A 12113-nucleotide genomic window follows, 5' to 3' on the forward strand; every position below is an offset into this window, starting at 1 on the left:
TGAGTTGAGTCACAAATGTACCACTTCCCTTTCATCAGACATAGCCTCCTGTCGCCCTACCCTTTTTGGCCATTCTTAGATAATCATAAGCCTGGCATATCACTTTGCACATCATAGGGGCATGGCACTTCGGCCATGGAAAGGGGTAGGGGTCCAGAGGGCTTCAAGTGGCTTTTCACATCATCTGGCACCAGAGGCAGTGACCAGAATCTTTGGGCATAGAATTTTAAAACACAGAAAGCACCTATCTGTGGCCCACAGAAAGCAGATTCAGGTTTTCTTACGGAAAGTTACTAGTGTCCACCTGTGATCTATTTAGATCAATGGTTCCGGGCCCTGACTGCACATTGGAATCATTTAGAGAACTTTTCTAAAATACCCATGCCTGGATCCCATCTTCCAGAGATTCTCACTGAAGAGGTCTGGGACAGGCTGCAAGCACTGACATTTCTTAAATGTCCCAGGATTCTTACTGTGCAGCCAGAGTGGGGAGGCGGGTCCAGACCATGTGCTCACAGGTAGGGGAATCATTTGACACACATTCTCCTATTTGCCACCAGGCACATCCCACTTAGCTAGTGTTGAACCAAGGCAACCTGGAAAGGGGTGGTCTAATCCTGGAGGCATGGTACAAGAGGAAAGTCTAAGCTGCTGGTGTAGAATGAGAGAGGGTTCTTTGACACCCCAAACCAGCTCTCCATCTTTTATGCCTAGTTATCCAAGGAACAAACATTGGGAAATGCTGGGGTAATATATTTCTGGATAAGACTCTAGGCTGTTTTACCTTTGCTCCTCACCAGGTTGATGTGAATTTCTGATAGAGAGATTGGGCAGACTTCTGGGACTGTTAAGGTAGAAGAAGCTGTCTATATCATTTGGTCCATTTCTCACTTTGCAGATGTGAAAACAGAGACCCAGAGATATTTTTTCCTTTTTGGGTGCAATGATCATACTTCATGCACATTTGTTTCCTAGGGCTGCTGTAAACAAGGTCCCACAGACTGAGTGACTCAAACCACAATTGTTTATGGTGTCATAGATCTAGCGGCCACAAGTTTGAGATGAAGGTGTCATCAGGGTTGACTTCATGAGAGGGTTGTAAGGCATAACCTGTTGTCTGCCTCTCCCTGGTTTAAGTGGTTTGCAGGCAATTTTGGCATTCCTCAGCTTCTAGAAGAATCACTGAGCTCTCTGCCTCCATCATCTCATGGCATTCTCCCAATAGGGGTATATCTCCAAATTTCCCCTTTTCATAAGGCGCCAGTCCTATTTGAATAGGACCTAATGACCTCATTTTAGCTTGATTGCTTCTCCAACAACCTTATTTCCAAACAAGGTCACATTCTGAGATATTGAAGTTAGGACTGGGCTGAGGGGGACGGGGACACAATTCAACCTAGTATAGCATGCAGTGGGCGTTATTATGGCAGCATTTATCTTGAAATCTAAGACTCAGTAGGCATTTAATAAGTGGGATGGGTGGATGGCTGTATACCTCCTAACATCCTGGTAGTGTTTGTGTTGGCAGTTAATCCATGTCAGAAAACACAGACCCCAATTGTTTATATTCTTCTATGAGCAGAATGCCAGAACTTTCCCAGCCAACTAACCTTATCTCTTATGAATGAGTTTGCTTGTGAATAAGATTGATCATTCATTCTGTCTGTCTAGGTCATACTTATATCTTCTCCTGTGTGTTCTCGTTGTTCTGCTCCACATCGGGAATAAGGCTGTATGCTTTACTCATCCTTCAGATCACAGTGTGTTTGGTGTGATAGGCACTCATTTCTTCTAAAAATGTTAAATATAACTGTGAAAAAAATTTTCTTTCTGCTCAATAATTACCTTCCCATAATGAAATGGGAACATAATGTTCTTATTAAAGTAAGAGGAGGCATATATGATTTCCTCATTTTTCCCTTTGCATGGGTGTAACCAATCTGTGCATAGTTGTAATCACACTATACAGACAATGCAATGTTTTCCTTTCTTAACACAGTATCATAAGCACTTTGTGTAAGGAGTTAATATGTAATCAAAAGACTAATGATTTTATAGCTCACATTTTTAAGACCAAGTGTTCTTCCAAGTACTTACCTGTATAAACTCATTTAATTTTCAAAATCACCCTATGGGGGATGTGCTATTATTGTGCCTATTTGACAGATAGACACCAAAGTCCAGGAAAGTTTAACAGTTTGTTTAAGGTGACACAGCTACTGAGTAGTACAGCCAAGATTTGAACTCCCCAGGCAGTCTGGCTCCAGACTCCATGCTTCAGGGTGCTTCAGGGTACTTAGAGGTATGAACCTACTGGCCTCACTGCAGGCTACAGGGCTCTTAGACCTAGTAGACACCTAGTTCTGCCACTTAGTTGTGCCACCTTGAGTTAGTTACCTAACTTCTCTCAGTCATTGCCTCCTTTGCAAAAGAGGTCTCTTAGCACACAGTAGGTGCTCAACAAATACCTGCTACATTGAAATGAAATGAACTGCATGCAGCACTTAAATCTCTCATTGAGTTCAAAGCTTCTTTCCTCACCTTCAAATCAAGTCTGACCTGAAATTTTAATGCCCAAAGGAAGAGTAGCTGGACTTAGTTCTCCTCCTCCTCACCATCAAGTTAATGCACTGTGCATTTAGCTGATATGGGCAAACACCACAGATGAACATTCCCATTTACCCCCAACAGCCAGCCCCACTTCCATCTCTCCCAATGGTACATCATGCACCTCTTGCCTTATAGCAGTTCCTTCAAAGTGACTCTGGTCCACTTGACCATGGAAATTTGCCCCGTCCCACCATGAAGGGACCCTCCGACTAACTTTTTGCACAAGTTACGGTCTCCCTGTGGCACACTGATTGGACCCGGAGTATCTACAGTTCAGCAGGCATCCATTGAGCATTGAGAGACCAGGCTCTTTCAAGCACTCCCAACAAGTCATGGTTTTGAAGCCCCCAGCACTTGTCTCGGGTGGGGCAGAGATCCACTTCTTTCTCCTTATGAGCAGCTGAAGGGGAGTGTCCATACTCTCACTTTTCCACTAGCTCCTTCAAAGGAACCTCTTCCTCTTATGTTCATTGAAGGTGGAGCTGGAGCACGGGTTATGGCACCACTTTTGACTCCTTCTTAGCCGGTTCTTTGGAGTTTACCAGGGACCTAACTGAAATATATGCCATGGTGCTCAGCTTGGTGCCAGTCAAAGCTCTTAAGACACTAGGAAAATATTCCATTTCATATCTTGTTATGTTCTATGCCATAGTGTTACAAAGAGTTTCCCTTCTATCAGATTTAGAGATAGTTTCAGTCATTTTGCTGTTCTAAATACTGAACAGCAGAGTGTCAATACCTTCTTCCACCAGTCACCTCGCCATGTAAGGCTGCATATTTCTTAGTCCACATTGACATCTGTACTTACAGAGTAGGCTGCATAGGCCAGATTTCTAGTTTGTTCTTCCACTGAGCAAGAATATAAGAGCTTAAAGTCAAGTCCTACTGATAAATGCCACCAAATAAAAAATATGTTTTATCTGTTAAAAGCCTATCAACAGCTAATTGATTTCTTTGAAATTAAATCTTTCAAAAATAAAGTTCTACAGTATTTTACCCAGAGTTAGTAGGGGGAGACAAAGAGGGGGCACAGTAGGTTTTTGAGCTATGGAACTTCAAGCATGCTGGTATGTTGAAAATATTACAGAAAGAGTGCCTCCCTGATGGAGCAAGGGGTTAAGACACAGCACTATGAAGCTGTCCACAGCCACTGCAGCACGAATTCGATCCCCAGCCAGGGAGCTACACACATGGCACAGCAGACCTCTCCTGTCTCACCCACTGCTCCCTTCAGCAGTGTATTTAAGTCAATCTGCCTGTTCCATTCCCCATTCTGTCTCTGGTGAATCCTCTCACCCTCCTCACACCACTGGCCTGTACCCCAGCTCTTGTATGCATAAATAAATCTTTTAAAAAATTACAGAAAGTATATGGTGCCACAGATGGAAGTTCTCAGTCCACTGTAAGACACATTATTTTCATGATTGATATTCAACAAGAAAATGTGACTACTTTTGTTTCTTGTTTATTCACTAAAGAAACAGAAGTCTTTTCTTCCAAGGATACATGTTTTTTATGTTAGGTGGGGCTCTTCTCCAGTCTCCTCAATCCTAAATTAGAGGGGTGGCTTGGCATTGCTAATCCCTGCAATTTAGAAAATGATTTTGGGCCTACACACCCAAATCAATAACTTGGCATCTTTAGAGCTAAAATATAAATCATGTTGTTCACTATTTCCTTATTTTGTACAGGAGCCCTGAGACAGTTGATAAGTAGAGAGTGGGGGACGTGGGGCCTTGTCCAGCGCTACCCCCACATTCCCATCTCTAATGCCCAACATTTCTGAGTTAGTAGCAGGTGATATTACCAGTTGCTTCTGGGTTCTTGTCTTGTCTCAATCTAGGGAGAAAATGTTATGAACCTAGTAGACTAGCACAGGTACAAGGAACACAGTTGGCCAGTAGAAGGGCTGTTCTTTTCTTTGAATTGGACAGACAGATCATCAGCACAGTCCCATCCAGCAGCCTCTTTGCCTTGGTAGAGCCGCCAGGCTGCCAGACTCTGCAAACCTAAAGCAATTACATGCGTTGTTACAGCAGGGAACAGACCCAATCAGCCCTTGCTGTAGATGATATCTAGTGTGAGTCAGCCCAGCAGGCCCCTACTTGTTCTTCTTGATATGCAACAATCCTTTCAAGCTCCAACAAGATCTGTTTAATAGATTGGTGAGTACTTTACTTTGTTCTCTAAGGAAACAATCAGATTGTTCTGGTTTTAGGAAATACTTGGTAGTTCTTTATTTCATTCCTAACATGAAGTTTAGAGAATGAGGAACTAGTGCTACTAGATAAAACCAGAAAACTTCTTAGTGCCCACACATGGCATTTTTAACTCTGGTGAGAGTTCAGTTGACCTGCTGTCCCTAGCTCTGGTCCACACAGGCTGTGAGAGGGTTCTCGATACAGAGTTTTCTGGGCATTGAGAAAAGGGAGAGGGAATTGCAAGGCGGGGTAGGGTTGGGATTAGGGGGAGGGGTGTCACTAGAATAGAAATTACCTGTTCTATGCTGTGAATTTAGGTGTTACTAATCTCTCTTGGCTTTGTCCCCCTTCATTCTACCCGCCCCTCTGTTTGCCTGTTTGCCTTCATTTATTCACGTTCCCAATAGTCTGTAGAGTTGACCATCCCATGTACAGTAAGGTGATCAAGGCTGTTACATTAGAGGAATAGAAACACTAGCCACCAGAAAGTTAAAATTAAGTGAGTAATACCAGGTGAACTTGACTAGGGTCTTTCAAAGCTGTCAACCATTTTTTTCTGTTTATTGATACCCTAGACAATTTTGCCCATAGCAGATAATGAGTTGATTCTCTCTCCCATTTGCTACTTAATTTCCTCAAGTTGGGTCATCTTACTTTTTTGAACTAAATTTGTCCTAGACAGTGATCTCCCAGTGACCTTCCTCTTCTCTGTGCCAATGAAGGGAAAAGTCACATCTTATAGCTCATTATCACTGGACATGAACCACCACTCATACACCAAAATCCTTCTCTGACTCAGTCTTGTCCCTTTTTTTTCTTCCCCTTCACTCACTCCCTCTCCCTATAAGCTTAAGTTTGTAATAGCCTCCACTCATCAGGTATTCCCGTGATGCTTTGGCAGGGGATCTTTGGAGGAAATTATCTTGCTAAGCCCTAAGCTTTAGTGAACCAGGACCACCTGCGTTCTGTTTTTGATTGCTGGAGAAAACAATGAAATGCAAACTGCCATTCCTACTACACATTTTTTTTCTTTTTTTTTTTTAAAGATTTATTTATTTATGCATACAAGAACTGGGGTACAGGCCAGAGATGTGGGGGGGCAAGAGGATTCACCAGAGACAGAGTGGGGAACAGAACAGACTGAAACACACTGCTGAGGGGAGCAGCAGGCAAGGCAGGAGAGGTCTGCTTCGCCATGTGGGTTGCTTGCTGGCCGGCTGGGGATCGAACTCATGCTGCAGAGGCTGTGGATTGCTTCATAGTACGGTGCTTAACCCCTTGCACCACCAGGGAGGCCCCCCACTACACATTTTTACTACTCCACTACCATCATCATTTCAGAGCATTGAGTATATTTTTCCTAAAATGAACTTTCCAGAAATGAAATTTAACTTAGTTTGACTTAGTTTGACTTTTAGATCAAGAAATTAAATATTTATGGTAAGACCTATACCAGTCGAAGGACAAAGATGTTTTCTTTCTAGTACTTAGTTGTTATTTCTCTGAAACAACATGAGAGGTCAGCTTATTAATCATTAAACTGTACAGTCCTTTATTTTATCTGCTCTAATTATTTAACTTAATGGTGTCTGTTCTCATCATCATTCAATACTCTATTGATAATAGACCTTTGAATTTCATAAGAGGGTTGAATTTCACATGAACTTCCAGTTGGTGGGGATGTCAGGATATAATCCCATTCGCACACAGCTGAGACCGTAAATTGATACAACTGCAGAATATTATTTGGGGGCATCTATTAATCATTGATATAGCAAATGCACTTTAAGAATTTGATCCTACCGAAACCAGAGTGGGTTTGGAATAGTTGCAGATACTTACCCGTCGGTATTAACTCGTTGAATACATTTTGGTACTTTAACATGGTTAATACTGGTAAACATTGAAAAGAAGAGAGATCACCAACCTTTAAAGATAGCCATAATATATTATTAAACAAATAAACAAGTTGTGAACTAATACGGTCTAAAGCTGGAGAAAAGTCTCTTTGTAGTTTCCTCTGACTGAGGAATCAGGAAGGATGTGTGCCAGTGTGTCCCCAGAGGTTACAGGGGATGGAGGTGGGTTAAGATGGGAAGAGAGATTGAGAGAAAAATATTCTCCTATCTATTGATGCTTTTCAAAAAAATAGGATTTTGTATACTTTTGGGCTTTTTGTGCTTTTGGTCTACTTTCAAAATTTAAAAAAAAGAGTACTTGAATAAATCATCTGAACAAGTAGATAGTATTAGGCCCAATAAACTTTGAAACTTGAAACCAAGTGGTCTTTCTTTAGCTACCACGTAATTATGCATCACAGGAAAATTATAGACAGAAGTGAGGAGTTCATGAGTGCACTGCCTAATCAGGTAGCCTTGGTTTAGTCCGTGCTCCAGCATTGCTTGTATCCTAAGTTCTAGGATTTGGTAATGATAAAAATCTAAGCAGAAACTCCTTGCCTGTCTGTAATAGCCATGTCATCGAGGTCTACTTGTGTTGACACATGTGCACCCGTTAGCTCCTGCAAAATGCTCGTGATGTTACTGAACAATAATCAACTATAATTCATACACACAGGGAAAACCCCTCCCTCTTTCATCTTTGAAACAAACTGTAGCAAAGGTATGAAATTACAACGGAACATGCCCTGCCTCAAAGTTGCAGGAACAGCTACTAGGCTTTGACCCCCACTTCAACTCCAGAAGTAGCAGGTCTTCCTTGTAATTGGATAGAAAAGTCATTGAAGAAAAGAAAGAACTAAATGTACACAAACCCACAAGTTTGCGCTCATCCTAACAAAGCAATGCAGCATTTATCTCAAATTTCCTCTCCATATTTCATTTTTCATCTTCAGTGAAACTTTCTCTGTTCCTGAGGTCTCAGTTGACTTCTTGCCTACTTTTTTGCTCCCTTGGCATTCTGTCTCTGCCTTTTAAACATATGATTGTTTGTGGTATCAATATTTATGCACATCTCTCTGTTCCATTCCTGGATTGTTACCTTGTCTGCAATTCCTAAGACCGAGAGCAGCCTCATATACTGAGTAGTTGCTTGATAGATGTATCCTGAATGAAATACATTAAAAAATTTATTTTATTTATTTATGCATCTAAGAACTGGGGTACAGGCCAGAGGTGTGGGGGTGGGTGGGTGAGAGGATTCATTAGAGACAGAGAGGGGAACAGAACAAGCAGATTGACTGAAATACACTGCTAAGGGGAGCAACAAGAGAGAAGGGAGAGGTCTCCTGCACCATGTGGGTTACCTCCCTGGCTGGGGTTTGAACTCCTGCTGCAGTGGCTGTGGACTGCTTCATAGTGTTGTGACTTAACCCCTTGCACCACCAGGGATGCCCCCAGAAATACATTTTTTAAAGTCAGTTTCTGGAGTATGCTTTCAAATAAATACATAGGCCCAGTTTTCTAAATGTATAATACTTCATTATAAAATAAAAATAGATGTAAACAGCTACTACAATAATAGTAATTAATTTTCAGGAAAAAAAAATGCATATAAATGGCTCTAGAAAAACCCAGCTGGAGACTCATGGTCTAGTCCCAACATCTAGAAATGGATAATCAATGAACACGCTCAGAAGTGTTATTCAGAGACTGGGTCTGTCTTGGGAATTCATGCCACTGAAAGCTGCTTGGGTTTCGCTGGCTGTGTGATGGGAGAGTGTTTGTAACAGTCCAAATCCATGCTGTTGTGCTATTAAACCCCTGTTATATTGTCTACTTAAGCATTTAAAATCCTATTTTCAAAGCCTTTACTAAAATGTTTTCATAAAGCAGAGATTAAGCTTTAGCATTGCTTGTTCTCCCAAAGAAGTTACAGTTTACCCTTGAATGAGGAAATATGAAGGGGTACCAATCCCTAACCCCTCATCATCACCATCACCCTCCCCCCAGCATCAAAAATCTCACTCCTCAAAGCTACGTATAGTTGTCCCTTTGTTTGAGGGGGATTGTTTTCAGGACATCTTTCTCCCACCCCTTGGATACCAAGTCTCCTGTAGTCAACCTTAGTAACCATGGATTCCCCAACCTTGTATTCAACCAACTCATGTCCCAGTCACTTGAATCCCTGAAAACAGAACCTGAAGATAGAAAGAAATCCGTGTCTAAGTAGACTCTTAAAGTTCAAACCAGTATTATTCAAGGGTCAGTTAAGTAATTCGACTGTACCTCAACTGTGTGGCCTCCTTCTCAGACTCTTTGCCTGTAATTTAGGTTGCTGCCACTAGGTCAGCCATGATAATTTGTTTTTGTCTTCATGGTGGTTTCCAGCCAGACTTATGCTAAAATTAGGTTAACCAACCTGTTATCTGTTTTCCTACTTAGTTATCCATTCCCCTTAGCTTGCAAAATAATAAAGATGGCACTCTTTATTGATTAGGTCTAAGCATAGACATTTCAAGATGGTACTAGACAGTGCAGAAGAGTCTGTTTTACAGAAAACTACTCCCTGGGTACCACTCAGTCCCTTCACCATCAATATCAGAGACTCTGGCCCATCAGTGTGTCCCCACATGGAGGTGGCTCTTCCTTAGCAGCGGCTGACTTCAGCTCCCTAAGCAGATTGACTACCAGCTGGTACCAGCTGGTAACTTAACCAAAGTGTAAAATTAGGGTAGCCTAGCCAACTTTCTTTCTACTCAAAGAATTCTTGGCAGCAGTTAATACATTTGCCCACATATAAGGTAATCCTCCTGGATTCACAATGGGGAAGGTTTACAAAAGGGGGCTTTTCTTTAACCTAACTTGAATAGACAAAACACTGGTGTTCCACTTGGCAGTGCCATCACATTTCCTAAGGAGAGTGAAGATAAATTTTATGTGATAAAATACACATAATATAAATTTTATGTGATAAATGCATACAATATAAATTTTATGTGATAAAATACACACAATATAATTGTACCACCTTGACCATTTTCAAGACCATAGTTCAGTAGCATGAAGTACATGCTTGTCCTTCTCCACAACCTTTTTATCTTCCCAAACTGAAACTATATCCATGAAACACCAACTCTCCATTCTCCCCTCACCTCACCCCCTGATGACCATTATTTCACTTCATGTCACTTTGATTTGTCTCCTCTAGGTAGCTCATATAAATGGAATCATAGAATATTCGTCCTTTTGTGTCTGGCTTATTTCATTAGGACAACATCTTGAAGGTTTGTCTATATAGAATTTCAACATGTTGGAATTTCCTTCCTTTTTAAGGCAGAAGAGTATTCTATATTTTGTTAATCCATTTGTCTGTTGATTATTTTCATCTTTTTTTTCCTTACTAGACCTTTCTGTTTTGTCATATAGACCTAACCCTACCTACAGAGCATTCTCTTCCACAAAACCAACACTTAATATTCAAATTTAATTTGAATTAAAGCAAGGATGCTGAACAGAAATCTGTAGGGTTCCAGTGGTAGATTTTAACTCCTAGGCATTTGGAGGAGCTAACCCATGAAAGCATAATTTGGCCAGCACAATTTTGCCTTCAATATATTATGTATTAGTTATTGAGAAGTCTGGAAAGAATGAGGGAAGGAAGATGGGTAGAATTGAGAGATGGTTTTAGGTTTTAGTTGACTTAGAATAAGAGAGACTAAGATATGCTTTAAGGTCCGGGAGTAGGATGCTCTGAGGGAAGAGGATAAGCATGCAAAGGAGAGGATAGAGGAGAATCATTTTAGGACCTTGTCTCATTTCCCCTGCTATCTGGGTTGCTCACAGTTAAGCCCACTGCTTTCTTATCAAGACTCTCTTCCTGGATCTGTTTCAATGGGATCAATAAGTGCTCAGGCTGCAGCTTGTTAGGCTGAACACCTTTCTTTCCTTTAGACTCAGATCCAGTGTCTTAGGGATCCCATAGGCGTGGAAACTCCATGCCCAAGTCACAGTTCCTCAGTACATTCGACTCCAGTTCCTAGAACTGGGCTTACATTCACACCACCAGCCTCTCTCCTGAGGATTGGCATTGGCTTGGGTGTCACCAAGTTTCATCTGCCCAGATTGCCTTCTGGTATATGTGCCCCCCCCCCCACTTCGTGATAAGCAAGTGGAGCCCACAGCTGCACCAGCTGTTCTGGAACCATTGCAGAACTTGCCACAAATCTCTGCATTCAGTGTCTTGTCCACAAACCGGACCTCTCTACCTCTGTCCATCTCGGACCACTGCCCAGGGAAATTTGGTCTTTGAGGCAAGTCCTGTGTTGTAGGAGGTGGACCCATTACAGTGATTCTGAGCTCAGTTAAAATGGAACTAACATTTTTTGAACACAGCATTTGAACTTAGTGCTAGAGATATAAAGACAAAAAGATATGGTTTTATATATATATATAATGTCCCTTGTCCTTGTCTGGTTCTGCCCAGACACTGACTTTGGGAATGTCTTCTCCAGGTTATGAGAAATCAAGTCAAATATGCCAGGTAACCGAGTTTTAAAGGAAAGTCCATATTTTAGCAAGGACCTCAATCGCACCATAAAATCTGTCAAGTTTTAGCATTTGTGTCTCTAACTCCACCTGAAGGTCCTGTTTCTGTTTTCTTGGTTCAAGTTTCCAGTTCAGTGAGCAGAACCGCCACTGTGTTGATAAAAGAGCATGCCTGCCGGGTCCTGCTGGAGTTGCGCAGATGTGAAAAGGCAGGTCTCTACACGACCTGCTGAATAGTGAATAGCGGCCCTCCCATGGCGGAACTTCTGGGCTTAGCCTTGTAAAAGTAAAAGGTTGCACAGAGAGATATTTGTGTTCTTTCAGAGATTTCCTGTAACTTTTACAAACTGTATATTCATATGGTGAGCAGGTTGCTTTTTTGACCAGTAAGGACAGTGGCAAAAAGTGAGGCTCAAAGAGAAGCAAGAAATATTTAGATGAATTAGGGGGGAAATCCAGCTCTTAAGACAGTGTATCCTCCTTGTGTGAGAAAAAAAAAATTAGACTTGTAATTAGACAAATATATACACTGCTAAGACCTGGGAATTTATGAGCTTGGATTGAGGAGAAAGGCTTTTTAGCAGATTCAGAGGAAAAAGCTGTTTTAAATGTCTGATATCAGGCAGTTAATACATGATTAAGGGTGAAACTCTCAGAGCCTTGAGAATGTAGAACACCTTAGAAATAAGCTGATATGTCAGCCACTTCAGTATACAAATGAGGAATCAGAGTCCAGCATTATTAGTAAGACTGAGGTTATCCGTGTGGTAGGACTAAAACTCAGGGCTTTTGACGCAACTCTAGCGTTGTTTCTACAGTGCTATTGACAGAAAAAGGTAATATTAGCTTCTGAAGG

The 12113-nt window shown here is 41.5% G+C and overlaps 1 protein-coding gene across 1 annotated transcript in view; it reads left to right on the plus strand.

The window, feature by feature from the left end:
- The window catches only part of EDARADD (EDAR associated via death domain), a gene marked incomplete at both ends in the record, with an annotated part of 54694 nt that overhangs the window by 25784 nt on the left and 16797 nt on the right, over positions 1-12113 (plus strand). The window lies entirely within an intron of this gene.

This window comes from Talpa europaea (genome assembly GCF_964194135.1).
Source record: "Talpa europaea genome assembly, chromosome: 14".
Lineage (NCBI taxonomy): Eukaryota > Metazoa > Chordata > Mammalia > Eulipotyphla > Talpidae > Talpa > Talpa europaea.